Here is a 16,667-nt window from a genome sequence, read left to right as displayed (position 1 = left end):
GTGAGTGCTCCATTGTCACTGAAGCTACACTTGGCTATCTGTCAGTTCTGGTAGTAAAGCAGTGTAGTCTGGAAGAATGAGCACAGGATCGGGAGCCAGGAGGTTCTCTTCTCTAAACTTGGCTCTGCCCCTTCTTTATAGCTTCGAGTGTGTCACTGCCTTTGTCTCAGCTCTCCCACTTTTAAAATGGGGATAATAATGTTTTGCAGGGGAATTCTGAAGATTAATTAATGTTTGTTAGACTCTCAGATGTTATACTGATAATCACCAAAAACAACACCATGAGGAAATGAATAATTCTGTATTCAGTATGGGTTGGAAATGTTGCAGCAAATAAGGCACAGGGCACATACTGAATGATGAAGATATAATGGAATATTGAGCAGCTGCCTCATTCCCTGAGCACTAGCCACCCTGTTCATGAAGGAGAGATTCTGTGCAAAAAACAAAAACGTCATCACCTATTTTAAATTGTGTCATAGTCCATATGCACAAGGGAGCCTTATTAAGGCTGCATAAACAAACCAAATTTGGGCATTTTCTAACTTTCAAGAACTTGACTTTGTAAGCTAAGTTACTTACGCCATATAGTTTTTTGTATGCAATATATATAGAGAGAGACCCCCTTTCTATTTTCAGATTCTGTTCCAATGTAGCAAAGGAAATAACCCAATCTGATTATTTTTGGAACAAAATTGCAAGACAGATATGGCAATTTTTTGCAACATCCTTAAAAGACCAAATTAAATGAATAGTTGTGGGTTGACCTGTATGTAACCTCTCAAGGGGGAGAAGTGGTAGATGTGAGATTTGTCATTAAAAAAAATCTGTATTGAACAATGTGCCCAACAAGACTGGACAATTGGAACAAAAAGTGTTAAGTATTTTTTTTCTGGGCAATATCTAGGGAGAGGTAAATGCAAATTCCCCACTTGCAGTTATGCCAAAAAAACCAAACAAAAAAAACCCCAGCTTTTTGTAGCTACCCTGAGGAGTGAGTCACTGTCTGCTGATCCCCTGTTACATGAGGCCAAGATTAAAGGTCCAAGCCCTATGAAGGAAAGACTGAAGTACTCATGGTAGTTCTGGTTCTGAATCTGAGACAGTTATGAACTTATAACCATAGGGAAAACACAGCTGACACCGATCTGAGGCTGGAGCTGGAGTGACCTTAGGTAAGCTCTTTAACATGTGTGTGTAGGTTATTTTACTATTTTAATGTTTTCACTACAATGCTTTCGCCATAGAATAAATTGCTTGCTTATAAAGAGCTGTGTGGTAACTTGTAACTGCAGGCAATTACACATCTGTGTGTAGTCAGGAAACTATGTCACACGGAAAAATTCCTGCCAGCTAGGAGAGAGATGCAGGTATCTATCCAAGAGAGATAATGACTGAGGATCCAGCAGTGGTCATCTTGGAGGGAACAAAGAGAGAGGGAATAAATGTTCTAAAAAGTCCTCAGACATAGGTGTTTTGGATCTTGGACTTTAAAAAATATGTACAGGTGGAGCCAATCTATAGATGCTTCCAGTTCTGTTCTTCTTCCATAACACAGAATAGTGACACAGTTCCAGACATTGTCTTCAAGCCCAAAAGACACATATTCTATAAACTTCCTGGGCAAAACGGGACAGGTGTGAGGCTCCTTTTCTAATACAGATGAGACCTCCCTGGTCTGGCATTCAACCACAGAGTATGCCAGACCAGGGGAGGTCAGAGTTTCTCTCCTTGGCTATTGGCCTTGCTCCCCAGTGCCAGCCCCAGCTACTTGGCTCTGCTCCTGGTGGGTGCTATGCTCCCTACCGCCAGCCCTACTGCTTCCAGCCCTGCCAAGACTGTGCTCCCAACCACACTGGCCCTGGCCAGGGCTGTACTACTGGCTGCTGGCCCAGATGGGGATGCACTCTCTATCACCCGGCCACAGCTAGCCCCACTGCCTCCAGCCCAATCAGGGCAGTGCTCTGGATCACAGATGTTGCCAGACCAAAGAGAGTCATGAATTTTAGAGGTTCAACCTGTATTCAGCACAATATCTGTCTCTTGTTCTGAGAAAATATTCTGTTTAAATGGTAAATTAAAGAAGTAGATTCCACAGTCCCTTGTTGCTCCTCTTTATGACCATGTGCTCCCTTGGTATACAGTGTTATCAGAGCCTAAGTGTATTGTAAGAGGCCCTCATTAAAATAATGGCAACACATCACTTAGTCAGATCTAACGATGTTCAAATTAATATTGTTATTCATACTCAATTATTATCAGTAGTTATTTATTATTTGTTACTGCAGTAGTACCCAAAAGCCCAATTCAAAATGGGGATCTCATTGGACTGGAGGCCTTATTACTGTCTAATATTTCTTCTATATTATTTTTCAAGAGCTCCTGTACACAAAGGAATTTCCCATTGTACAAATTTACTAACTGGAAATCACTGGAATCCTCCTTTCTAACAGTCTTGTCTGAGAATAGACTAAGGCAAATTAAACTGAAGCCAAGAACATGCCTGTTCTGGCTATATACTTTTTCAAAGTCAAGGACATTTTAAAGAGAAGCTCTAAGCTAGTGTAAGGATGCCAGGCTATAATATTATGTAAAATATGTATCTGAAGTAAACACAAAAAACATAAACATGCAAATAATCTGAAATCTGAGACAAGCCTTCACACAATAACCCTAAGCAGTGTTACATATCCTGGGTGACTCTTTACCGATTACAATGTTCAAAACGTGCATTAACCGTCCTCACATATCAATCATTTGAGAAATTGCAAATTGGTACCTCCTCACCAACTACTTTCTCCTGAAGCCTTTTACAGCTGAGTATTGTTTACTATTGAAGCAAACAGGACTACTCATATGACTAACTGACTCTATTCACTCATGTAGAAGACATCACCCATGTTCTTTAATTATCAGATGTGATATAGGCTGTTAAGGTCCCATATTCCTTTTTATTTGGTCTCATCAGCACAGTAGAGAATTAGCTTTACAGGTTACAAGCCCATACACAGGAGGGTGCAAAGGTCCTTCATGGTCCACCATGGGCAGATTCTGGCCGATCTAGAGAAGCCAGGGGTGGCACATTGCCCCAGCATCTCTCCCCCATGCTCTGGCTGACCACAGGAAAGCAGGGAAGCATATTGCCAGCCTCCCTCCCTCATGCTCCAGTCGGTGGGGGAAAGCAGGGAGGCATGCTGCTCCGGCCTCCCTCCCCCGTGCTCTGGCCATCCGGGGAAGGCTGGAGCTGATTCCCCCCTTCCTCACCCAGAGGTGAGGTCAGGGGTGGGGCTGGATTATGGGGGAGCGGCCATCAGCCCCTCCCACAGCTCACCCCCTCCCACAAAAATTCCTGCTTAACAGTCCTGAGTTAATTGTGTTACAGCTTTAAAGACAAAGCAAAAACATGCTTAAAGTTAATCACATGCTTAAGTCTTTGCTGATTTGTGCTTTCTTACCATGATTAATATAAATGTCTGTTTACATTAGTTATTTACATAATAATATTAGTTTTAAATTGGTCTAAAACGTGTACATTCAGCAAGTAGATGGAGTTTCAAAGCTAGATTTGTAAACACAACCATCTTTGCTATTTATGGGAAGTAGCCAGCCACAGGTAACACACTGAAATAAGCTATCCCAAGATACTAGTAGCTTTTATTTATAGCAGAGGTACAACTTCATCCCCACTAGAAATGGCACCAATTTCACCATAACTTACTAAACCAATATATTTAAATTGGTACAAAAATGAATGTAGTAGAAAAAGCCCTAATTAACGGTGACAATTAATTAGTTTCATATCCAATCTCAGCAATATAGCTCACATTCTGAAATTAGATCATTTCCATTTGAAAGATTCGTGTGCAGATTCCTCTCCCTTCCAAAAAACAAACACACAAAATAAAACTAATGAAAACTGTAGTAGTTTCATCTGTGCACAATACTATACCAAGATTATACCACCCACTTTAGGATTATTCAAAGTACAGCACATTTGAAGAACAGGCAGCATACAAAGCATCCTTCCCTGCCCTCCCCTTGGGTTTGCAGCTATTCATAGATGCACATGGCCCCATAGCTGGCTGGCCTGCTGGGCTTCTGGCCAGGAGTCACCCAGGTAAGCATCTCCTGGTGCCAGCCTGCTTCTATCACCCCAACCCCTCCCTTCCCCCCAACCTTCAGTTCCCACCCCATGTAACACAAACCTTCTGCTCCCCCTCCTCCACCCATACCCCTCCCCAAACCCTGTACCCCAATCTCCTGCCCCAGATCACAACCCCCCCTTCACCCAAACTCCCTCCCAAATCCACACCCCCTCCTGTACTCAGGACCGGCCCGAGCCATTCACGTGTCCCGGGCCCTGGGAGCGCTGCGCCGACCCTGGGAGTGCAACGCATGCACGGCCCCGCCCCTCGGCGGGCAGCACCCCCTACCCCCGGCACATGCATGGCCCCGCCCCCGGGCACATGGAGCATGTGCGGTGCCGCCCCCGCCCGGCTCGGCAGCCCCACGCGGCGCCCCCTACAATGGGGCACTCCGGGCGGTAGCCTGGCTGGCCCGTATCTTGGGTCGGCTCTGCCTGTACCCCAATCTCCTTTCTGCATTCAACCTCCATCTCAGATCCTGTACCTCCTCCATTAATATAGACTCATAAACTTTAAGGTCAGAAGGGACCATTATGATAATCTAGTCTGACCCCCTGCACAATCTCACCCACCCACTCTTGAAATAATCCTATATCTCAGATATAGTCCTCAAATGATGGTTTAAAGACCTCAAGATGCAGAGAATCTTCCAGCAAGTGATCCGTGCCCCATGCTACAGAGGAAGGCGAAAAACCTCCAGGGCCTCAGCCAATCTACTCTGGAGGAAAATGCTTTCCTGACCCCAAATATGGCGATCAGCTGAATCCTGAGCATGTGGGCAAGACTCACCAGTCAGACACCCAGAAAGTTCTCTATTGTAACTCCTATCATCCCTCCATTGGCCTATTTACCACCGATAGTGAAAGGTCAATTAGTTGCCAAGATCATGTTATCCCATCAAACCATCCCCTTCATAAGCCCCTCTAGCCTAATCTTAAAGCCAGGTAGGTCTTTTGCCCCCACTACTTCCCCTGGAAGGCTGTTCCAGAACTTCACTCCTCTAATAGTTAGAAACCTTCGTCTAATTTCGAGTCTAAACTAGCCAGTTTATATCCATTTTTTCTTGTGTCCACATTGATATTGAGATTAAATAATTCCTCTCCCTCCCTAATATTTATCCCTCTAATATATTTAAAGAGAGCAATCATGTCTCCCCTCAGCCTTCTTTTGGTTAAGGTAAACAAGCCAAGCTCCTTGAGTCTCCTTTCATAAGACGGGTTTTCCATTCCTCGAATCATCCTAATGGCCCTTCTTTGTACCTGTTCCAGTTGAATTCATCCTTCTTAAACATGGGAGACCAGAACTGCACACAGTATTACAAATGAGGCCTCACCAATGCCTTGTATATCGGCACTAACACCTTCTTATCTCTACTGGAAATACCTCGCCTAACGCATCCCAAGACCGTATTAGCCTTTTTCACGGCCATGTCACATTGGCGGCTCATAGTCATCCTGTGATCAACCAGGACTCCAAGGTCCTTCTCCTCTTCCGTCACTTCCAACTGATGTGCCCCCAGCTTATAACTAAATTTCTTGTTATTAATCCCTAAATGCATAACCTTACATTTCTCACTATTAAATTTCATCCTATTGCTATTACTCCAATTTACAAGATCATCCAGATTTTCCTGCATGATATCCCAATCCTTTACTGAATTGGCAATACCTCCCAACTTTGTGTCATCCACAAACTTTATTAGCACACACCCACTTTTGGTGCCGAGGTCAGTAATAAAAAGATTAAATAAGACTGGTCCCAAAACTGATCCCTCAGGAACTCCACTAGTAACCTCATTCCAACCTGACAGTTCACCTTTCAGTATGACCCGCTGTAGTCTCCCCAGTTGCTTATCCACCTCTCAATTTTTGTATTGATTCCCATCTTTTTCAATTTAACCAATAATTCCCCATGTGGTACTGTATCAAATGCCTTACTAAAATCGAGGTAGATTAGATCCACTGTATTTCCTTTATCTAAAATATCTGTCAGGGTATGTCTACACTAGCCCCCTAGTTCGAACCAGGGAGGCTAATGTAGGCATTTGAAGTTGCAAATGAAGCCCGGGATTTAAATATCCCGGGCTTTATTTGCATCTTCCCATCCTGGCGCCATTTTTAAATCCCCTTAGTCCGAACTAACTGCCCACGGCTACACACGGCAGTCAAATGTTAACTCGAACTAAGTCCTTAGTTCAAGTTAACTGTTACACCTCGTGGAATGTGGAACGAGGTGTAACAGTTAACTCGAACTAAGGACTTAACGTTTGACTGCCGCGTGTAGCCGTGGGCAGCTAGTTCGGACTAAGGGGATTTAAAAATGGCACCCGGACGGGAAGATGCAAATAAAGCCTGGGATATTTAAATCCCGGGCTTCTTTTGCAACTTCGATTGCCTACATTAGCCTCCCTAGTTCGAACTAGGGGGCTAGTGTAGACATACCCTTACTTTCTCAAAGAAGGAGATCTGGTTGGTTTGGCATGATCTACCTTTTGTAAAACCATGTTGTAATTTGTCCCAATTGCCATTAATCTCAATGTCCCTAACTACTTTCTCCTTCAAAATTTTTTCCAAGACCTTGCATACTACAGATGTCAAACTAACCGGCCTGTAGTTACCCGGGTCACTTTTTTTCCCTTTCTTAAAAATAGGAACTATATTAGCAATTCTCCCGTCAAATGGTACAACCCCTGAAAGAGTGCAGCCTTTGACCACTTACTAAATTCTTGGAGTGGTTTCCCATCAAAAATTGTTGCCCACCTCTGACCTAGTTCACATTAACGTGCAATCTGAAGATTAGTTTGACTGAGGCTAGTGGCTAGAAGTGATGCATTTACTCACCAACCCACTTATAAAGCCCCAATCCCCTATTTTACTCCAAATTAGTTTAAATCTGTCTTTGGATAGCTCCTCTCTGGGACTGTGTTTAGCCTGCAGGGTTTTTTTCGAAAAAAAGTAGCTTTTTCTGAAAAACTGCACCTGCATCTAGACTACAGCTGTGTTCTTTCGAAATTAAATCGAAAAAACAAGGCTTTTCTTTCGATGGCGGTACTCCTCATTTCACAAGGAATAACGCCTTTTTTCGAAAGTGTTCTTTTGGAAAAAGGTGCTATGTAATGCAAACTGTGCTTTTTTGAAAGAGAGCATCCAGACTGCCTGGGTGCTCTCTTTCAAAAAAGCAGCTTGCTTTTTCAAAGGTACTGATTGTAGTCTAGATGCTCTTTTTCGAAAGAAGCTTTTTTCAAAAGTATCTTTCGAAAAATCCTCTTTCAAAAGAGGCTTGCCGTCTAGACATAGCCTGGATGTCTGGCATAGCATCCAAGTTAAGACATAGTTAAGACTTCTGTTCCTGGTCCACCTCTCTGAAAACAAAATGTACTTGGTTCCTATGGATATCAGCATTAACACTGTCCCTTTGAGATTAACATGTTTATTTGATTCTCTATATCTGTATCTGATGCAGAAAACAGCAGGTTATACAGAGCACATCATCCCTGAATGCTGCTCACTCTTCTGGCTCCCTATTAAACACACAGCCCAATTCAAGAATTTGGGCTCAGATCCTCAGTTTAGATAGCTAACTCCCCATTACTTCAAATTTAAAAGGATTTGGTGCCCAAATACTTTGGAGGATCTGGGCCTCAGCCTCATTCCTTATTTTCACAATCCTCTGTGAGCTTGCCCAGAATACCTAACAAGCTGTGTTTCTTCCTTTACATGCCGGCTACTCATGACCGCAATGCTCATCTGAAACAATAAATGCCTAAGGATGAGGCTTGTGTGCTCTGACACATGGTTTTCATAATAGCTTGCTTCTTCAGAACAACAACATTTAACTTGTTGGTCTTTACATATGAATAGACAATAAATGGTGTAGCTACTCCTCCAAGGATTGTTACCTTATTGTGGTGGAGGGGCCCGTGTGTTCTGAAAAATTCCATAGCTACAGTGCCTGATGCCTATAGGAACAAGTCTGGAGGAGGTTCCACGTTACCTTAAGACCTTCATGAAAGCTCCAAAATGACCAAGCAAATCATGCCCCGTCTAGGGATATCAGGACCTATCCCTGGAGCTAGGCCTGCGAGTGATGTCAGAGGAGTGACAGATAGTCGGGCCACCCATGTAACCCAGCCAGACCCAGACTGAAAAGGTGATGTGGACCCATCCTGTAGGCAGTAGGGGAGATGGACCACAACGGACTGGCTCTCCACAATGGAAACTGGCTTTAGAGAACGCCAATTTGCTGTTAAGGAAGGACCCAGAGTAATGGAAAGGTGGAAAGATACTGACTAGATTTTGTCAGCCTCACCTCTTTTCTATTCAGCAGTGGCCCTGCATGAGAGACCCCAGGCATCTATGGGGAGACAAAGAACACCAACTAGTAGCTGAATCTTGGAGAATGCCATTGCAAAAGGCCTGCTTAAACACAATGCACAGTGGCCTCACATGTTATAAGAAGTGTACCTATAAACTGCATTTGGAAAGGTTGGAGAATAAGTACGTGGAACATCAGAAAAAGGTTCAAGATATCAGGACAAGTGCTATGTGTGGCCTAAACTCAGCTTACACTAGGTCCAATGGCATGAGTTTTGAGAGGAACAATGCTTTATCAGCAGTCAACTGGAAGTTCAAATGTATCCATTAAGTAGTTTCAACATGTAAGACAGGTGAAAAACTGTATGACGTGTCACTCTTATCAAGAACTTTGAAACACCAAGGAAAGAGATGAGGTATCTAGTGTAAGGGATAGAGGCCACCTAGTCCTTCTCTCTTTGTTGCTGTGTCATGAGCTGTATCTTTTCAACATACAAATCCTCAGAGGAGCAAGGATTTGAAACTACTGCATAAAGCAGGGGTGGGGGCCACTGACCCACAGAAAAATCAATTGAGGACTACATACAAACACCCCTCACCAACATGAGAAGGAGAGAGACACTCCCTACATTCCTTTTACACACAGAGTCTACGGAGGCCCAGCTTAGAATATTTTGAGTGCTCTAGTACCCTTGGTCTGGCAGCAGGAGGGCTGGAGTGCCAGAACAAGCTCCCCAATGCACATGGGGCCTGAGCCTCAGGGGCTGGATCCAGACAAGCTGGGGGCATAAAGCTTTAAAATGAGATATATGACCCTTTCTGTTCAGCTGCTCTGACATCTTTAGGGCCTTGTGTATCTGACAGATTACAATTTGCCTGTGGCTAGCAGGGTGCCACCTATGTCACCTATTCAATGCAATAACACCAAAAACAGTCAGAACTATATTATGTTTCACACACAGTTATTTGAGGGGGCGGGGAATCTAGCTCAGTGATGTCTATCTTCTCAAATACATTTGGAAGTAGCAAAGCTGGCAACAGGGTTTGTTGCAAGGGAAGGTACCAGGGTTGGTATTAGTGTGGTATGTCCTGTGGTTGTTGGTAAGAATCATCTTGAGGTTAGGTGGTTGTCTATAGGGGTATGTCTACACTACCCCGCTAGTTCAAACTAGCGGGGTAATGTAGGCATACCGCACTTGCAAATGAAGCCCGGGATTTGAATTTCCCGGGCTTCATTTGCATAAGCGGGGAGCCGCCATTTTTAAAACCCCGCTGGTTTGAACCCCGTGCGTGGCTACACGGGGCTCGAACTAGGTAGTTTGGACTAGGCTTCCTATTCCGAACTACCGGTACACCTCATTCCACAGTTTTAAAAATGGCGGCTCCCCGCTTATGCAAATGAAGCCCGGGAAATTCAAATCCCGGGCTTCATTTGCAAGTGCGGTATGCCTACATTACCCCGCTAGTTCGAACTAGCGGGGTAGTGTAGACATACCCTAGGAGACTATGGGTCTGTCTCCCAGAGCCTCTTGGAGTATGGTATCCTGTTCCAGTATAGGCTGTAGTTTATTGATAATGTGTTGGACAGGTTTAAGTTGGGGGTTGTAGGTGATGACAAGTGGTGTTCTATTGTTGGTTTTCTTGGGTCTGTCTTGAAGTAGTTGGTTTCTAGGTATTCGTCTGGCTCTTTCAATTTGCTTTTTTATTTCTCTGGGTGCGTAGTTGAGGTTTATAAATGCTTGGTAGAGATCCTGAAGTTTCTGGTCTTGTAACAAACCCCGTTGCCAGCTTTGTCCACATATTCACTCTGCTGATACCATTACTGGACCCAACCAAGTGAGTTATAAGATCAAGAACACAAGAACACATATTCCAGCGCATCCAGAAATATCATTTATGCAATCATGTGCCGAAAGTGTCCATCTGCTACGTACATTGGACAAACGTCTCAGACACTTCGCCAAAGGATCAATGCCCACAAAACAGATATCAGACAGGATCACAAAGAAAAAACAGTTTCTTGCCATTTCAACCAGAAAGGACATTGTCTCAACGACTTGATTACCTGCATCCTGCTTCAAAGACCTTTTAAGACTTCACTTCAAAGAGAATCCTCTGAACTGTCATTCATGCTTAAATTCGACACTTTACACTTAAATTTGAATAAAGACGCTAATTATCTTACCCATTACAATATGCAATTATCACCTCTAATATCATTAGCTCACAGGCATTTACCTCCCCCCCCCCTTCCATCCTCCTTCTATTCTGAAATTTGATTTGTCCTTTTCATATGTGTTCCTTTTTTTTTTTTTGTATCCTTTGGTATATATGGTTTTGACAATTTTCTTCCACTATTTGATCTGAGGAAGTGGATCTGGCCCACGAAAGCTCATCACCTATTAAACCATCTTGTTAGTCTTTTAAATGCTACACAGTCCTGTTTTGTTTCAGCTGCACCAGACTAACACGGCTACATTTCCACCTTTAATCAAATAAGGAAGTGATAATTATGCAGGGGAACTGCACAATGGCCTGTGGCAGTTAGTTTTATAGTTTTAGTTTTCATAAAGGTGCTTCTTAAACTCACTAAGGGTTCATCTAGACTGTTCTTTTTTCAAAAGGAGATATGCAAATTCAGTGCTAATTTGCATATCTTGTTCCGATTACTTTTCGAAAGCATTTTTTTTAAACAAAAGCAGTTTATATAGGGTTTTTTGGGAAGAACCCCCCCTTTTTTGAAAGAACCCTTCTTCCTTAAAAAATTAGGTGTACAGGGTTCTTTTGAAAAAGGGGGGATCTTTCGGGGAAAAAAACCCTCGTCTAAATTGCTTTCACTTTAGAAAAAAAAGCGCTTTAGAAAAAGTGATCGGAAGAAGACAGGCAAATTAGCGCCAAATTTGCATATCTCCTTTTGAAAAAAAGAACGTAGTCTAGCTGTACCCTGATAGACTTGTGTGAAATATTCATCCCGAAAATACCCAGGATTTGATTTTGACTTGCATTCACAAGTGAACAGTGGCTTGCTCAAATTTTGCTAGTAAAACATTTATGAACATAAAATTTCTACCATCCTTCTTTGGATGGGATAAGCCATGACTGAACACATCTGATTCTTCAATTATTTGATCAAGTGTCTCTCAGAGGAGATATCCAATTTGTACGGGAAGTGGAATGGGAAAAGTGTATCTAAGGGGACATCTCTCACAGTGGGCCAAAAATCACTAGATGTACACTGTAGTACATGAATACTACAGTGACTTCAGAGACAGTTGGCTTTATTACATCACATCAACAAGAGGCATGTGTGTATGTCCAAGAATTTAGCCCCTAGACTCCTCCTAAATGAGTTATAGGCCATTATATTGTTGGCTATTCCCTTGGCTACCAATTTAATGAAATAACAAGCAGCATTGGTGTGGAACTCACAAGCTAAAATAGCTGCCTAATATATTCTCTCTCTCTCAGATCCTTGCTTATTGACTTTACACTCTTTTTTAACTCTATTAGTCGAACATTGAGAGGTTTGGAAACATTAAACATAATGACTGCTCTCAAATTTTTGTACCATACATTATATGCTTTACATGAAACGTCATCAATTTTTCTGTCTAAAGCATCAAAGAGATACTTTCCCATCTCAGGCAATAAAAGTTATCTAAACTGGGACTCTCACAGTTTCAGCATCACCCCCCTGACTCCTCTTTCCCTTTGTTGAAAGTAAAACTTAATTTGCAATCTTTAAAGTCAGGCAAGGTATAATCAATCAATTTAAATTAAACTGCATACACAGATAGGATGGTACGGCTATGTTTTGAGTTAGGGTCTGAATAGAATAAACTGGAAAATTATTAGTAATAATCAGGGGTGAAAGGAACTTAAATTTCCTACAGGTACTGTCCTATCGCAACTCAGGTCCCTGCCAGCTCTTTAAAATAGCTCCCTGCTGGCTTTTGCCACAGCTCAGCCAGTTCTTGCCAGAGCTATGCACCAGGGCACAACTGTTTACTTTCACCTCTGGTAATAATTATTTCTTTAGAAGCTTCAGTCTCTATTTTAAGCTGTCATAACTGTTTTTACTTTTACTGATTTCAATTGCTCACAACTTTCACCAGCCTGCTGAAATCTCCCATATGTAGTCTGTTCCTGAATATTAATGTTTTTAAAAGTTAGAAAATCACCATATCAGCTATAATTGAGGAGGAAGAGGAGTGACCTGAAAAAATATCATAATGCAAAAAAATACTCATGCTTGTTTTGGACAGTTCTACAGCAAAAACGGATGAGGTTTTAAAGCTCATATTTGGAAAATGCCTCTTACTGAGAAGAAATACCTTCGCTTGCTCCAGAGAAAACCAGCTTTGATTCAACAGGATGAGCCTTGGGAAATAAATGTACTGAGCATGTACAGTACAATCTTTTCACTGCACTCCTAAAAAGCACAATTCAAAGTCTGCTAGAGTCAAAGGGAGTCTTTCCATTGGCTTCACCAAGCTTTGGATCAGGCTCAAAGTAAGTAGTTAAAGAGCAATTTGCTGCACATGCCTCTGTGGCTAAATCAGCTGTGTACTGATAAACATCATGAAGTTTATTGCTGTGAAATGGCAGGGATACCTAAGCCTGGGGAAAAAGGTCCCCTGGGGATCTTTATAAGAGGTTAAGGGAGAGTTCCTGCCACTTTGTGAGATGCAAAGACTAAACCAACGGCTTTATAAGATCTCAATTTATGCACAGAGCTACATTTTAAGTATTTTTATGTATATTAAAATAGATTTATTTAAAAAAACTCATCAAGCATCTGCCCAGCACAGAATAAATATCTACTAAGATTATTTTATTAAGTTTTTCTTTGCTGCCTTTAAAATGCAAAACACCTTAACTGATTGTAGATGAGGGATATACTACATTTTACTTCAAAGGGGTTTTCATTGCCATAGTTATAATCCCCCTGAATGTAGAGGTTTCAACAGAACTGTTGACAAAACTCAATTGTAGTAACAATACAATATTTTGAACCCTTAGCTTCAACACTGCTTAGAGTAATTGCTGTACCACAGACTTCCAAGCATTTTTGAAATCACGGCATGTGCATCGTATGACCATTGTGCCTCACTTGATCACTCATTAGAAATGGTTTTACTCTACACTCTATAAATCCACTGCCCAGATTCCTGTACACATGCCTACAGTACTCATGTAACAAATCACTGTAGATCAACTGTAAATGCAATGCCCTGTGTGAAGGGATGACTTGTGGAACTAAGAACAATGTCAGGTGCCAAGAAAAAGCTGCCTGCCTGATGCCAATCTCTTTACCTGTCACTCTCTGAAATGAACTACTGCTTAGAGGAAATTAAGGTTTACATGATGTTAATGCTCTTGGCTTGTTTCTGGAAAATAAACAAAGCATAACTCCTTTTGGTGTTACTTTTTCTTTCTTTTTATAACAGGATGAATACGTTTATCATAGGATATAATACTTATGACTCATGATGCCCATGCAAAGGACTAAATCTTACCTCTAAGTAATGTATTACTCCAGAAATAAGAATTCTAGAGAGATTATATAAATTCTGAACTTTCACGAATAACTACATTTTATATCCTTGGGTACTTCTGTCTATCATAATCTCATACCTTTACCTGTCTTGAATCTCCTTATGGCTTATCACAGCATATTTCCTTCTCCCCTAAACCTGTCAGGCCTCTCAAAAATTGTTCTGAGGCAAAAAAGTAATTGGGATATTCTTTCAAGGGAAATATTGCTATATTTTCCCTGGTACACTAATGAAATTGATTCTGTGAATGAGAACATCTTAAAATAACACATTCAAAAATCATAGGTGAACCTACAAATCATTTATTACTATAAAACATTTGGATACAAAAGGGTATAAATCAGCAAGTTTTTGCAATCTGGATCTCAGTATAGAAAACAAGCTGGCAAGCTCAAGAGCAGTTTTCTTACAATTAACTTAATTCTGGAATAGTCTCGCCACACTAAAAACAGTATAATGAATATGCTGTAATGGTTTTATAATGTTACAGTATATTAGTTTTTGTTTCCACAATAGCTTGCAATGCTATCCAGATCCTGATAGAAAACAATTTCTTTTTTTGCACATTACAGTAGTGGGGAAAATGAGCTATTTTATTTTTGCCAATATATTAAGCCTAGTAATATTCAGACACTATAATTAAGATACGCCTTAACAGGCTATCAGTCAAGATAACATCAATAGTCTGAACAGGACAAATACATGTGAAGTTCAGTACGTAACAGTTGGTGTCATAAACAAGGCCTATAAAAATTCTAGCATAATCTGAATTAGTAATTATCACTATAAAATGCAATATATGGTGCATGTTAGATTTCAGTTACATAATACAGGTATATAACATAGGCATGAAGCCAATTAATACGGAATAAAAATAAGACAATCCAAAATACTGGACCAAATTCAGACTGTGGTCATCAGCAGGCAAAACTGAACCTGGGATCTTTGAAGTTTAGTGCCTAAGCCTCTACTGCATGAGCTAAAAAAGTACATGCCACTTAATCAAGGCTGTAGCAGACTCAATCTCTAGGTGGGCTAGGTGCCACTAGAGGGGGACAGAGCACCACACCAAGCAGTTATGGGTTCCGTTGACAAAAAGCACCCCCCCTAAAGATACCCTGCAATGCCCCTAAGTAGTGTCAGATGACCTGTGGGATGCCCATTCAGCGGCTTCTGAGGGAACCTGGAGCAACTCTAATAGCAGTATCCTACGTGGCTCTCCATTTCCCTTTGTACGCAGAAGTGGCCTAAATTTGCCTCATGAATTTTAAGTTGACAGGCAGGAATGATACCTATACAAACAAACAAATAAACAAGACCCATCAAGAGTGTTTATATTACAGGTTAAGACAAAGACTGCAGAAGCATGCTGCCATGGGAAAGACTGCTGTAGGTATTACAACCTGTCATTGTGAATAATTATACAGATGCCTGCTAATGATGATATAACTGAAAGTCTGCCAGAATTTCCATTATGGTGCCTACTTTCAGGGGAATACACCATGGCTGTAAAATATTCCCTGGGAGTATTTATCTAAGGTCTGAGTGAGCTTTAAAGTATTATCACATGGTTTGAGTCCTAAGAAACTGACTCTCTCCTCACGTATTATTGTGACAGCTCAGCTCAGTTGATGCTTTTGTATTAATATCTCCCTAGTTTTTGAGGCTGATAGCAGGCGTTTTCAGTATTTGTGCTGTCTTTCATGATTAGTACATACCCCAGAGATAAAATAAATGTTATATTGAAAAAAACTGGCCTATTTTATGTTGTATAGATTGAAATAACATACAGATGTTTATTGCCACCAGATGATTGCTTTATTCATCCTTCAGTGTTCAACTTCTCATTTAATAAAGTTCACCCTGTTTTTAGGTTACCTGAACCTCCTCAGGAAAAAGCTACACACTTACAGGAATGGGCTTGGAATTATCCCATGTTTTGTCTTAACTCTCCAAAACAATATTTTGATACAACTCGAACCAGAAGCACTAAGAACACAGGTCGACATAATGAGCAGTATAGTTAAGTTGAACAATTGAAAGTCAAATTCTGCCTTCATCTACATATGTGCAACTGCAACTCTCATTGAAATCCATGGTAATACCCAAAGGCAGACTCTGGTCATAAGTTAGTATATTCTCATAGAAGAATTGCTTAAATACAGCCAAAAAACACAATGAGAAATTAAAGTCCATTAAGTCTCTACTAAAAACTTTAAAAGCAAAGATGTATAATGAAGAAATTAAGCTGCAATATCATCTTTAACTCACACTCATTCTAATTGCTCCAGAAATTTCATACGAGTAAGTGATTGTATCTATAATATGTGCTATGATAGAATGAATATGTACAATTCCACAACAAATCAATGGATAGATTGATTTGTACCCCCACCAATATGCATGCAAGTATTCCTTCACTCTGTTATGCCTATTCGCTGTGGTCTTGTCTGTGGGTATCTATATGAAATTCATGAGAGATCTGTTCTGAAATGGAAACCAGATTCTTGCACTTTTCTCTGTAATGCCTGAACATTACAAGAACAAAACAAACAAATATAGCTGGTAAAAGCAAATTGTGCCCAAAGGTACCCAGAACCCAAAACAGCAAATACAAACGTGTATCTGTTTCAAGTCAACAAATGCAAAAG

General features: G+C 41.1%; 1 protein-coding gene across 8 annotated transcripts in view; it reads right to left on the bottom strand.

Moving 5' to 3' along the window:
• The window catches only part of CYP7B1 (cytochrome P450 family 7 subfamily B member 1), a 172,890-nt gene that overhangs the window by 67,642 nt on the left and 88,581 nt on the right, over positions 1 to 16,667 (bottom strand). The window lies entirely within an intron of this gene.

Source organism: Pelodiscus sinensis, chromosome 2 (genome assembly GCF_052426305.1).
Source record: "Pelodiscus sinensis isolate ZL-2025 chromosome 2, ASM5242630v1, whole genome shotgun sequence".
Lineage (NCBI taxonomy): Eukaryota > Metazoa > Chordata > Testudines > Trionychidae > Pelodiscus > Pelodiscus sinensis.
The sequence above is the reverse complement of the archived record's forward strand: the minus strand, read 5'-3'. Positions and strand labels throughout refer to the sequence as shown.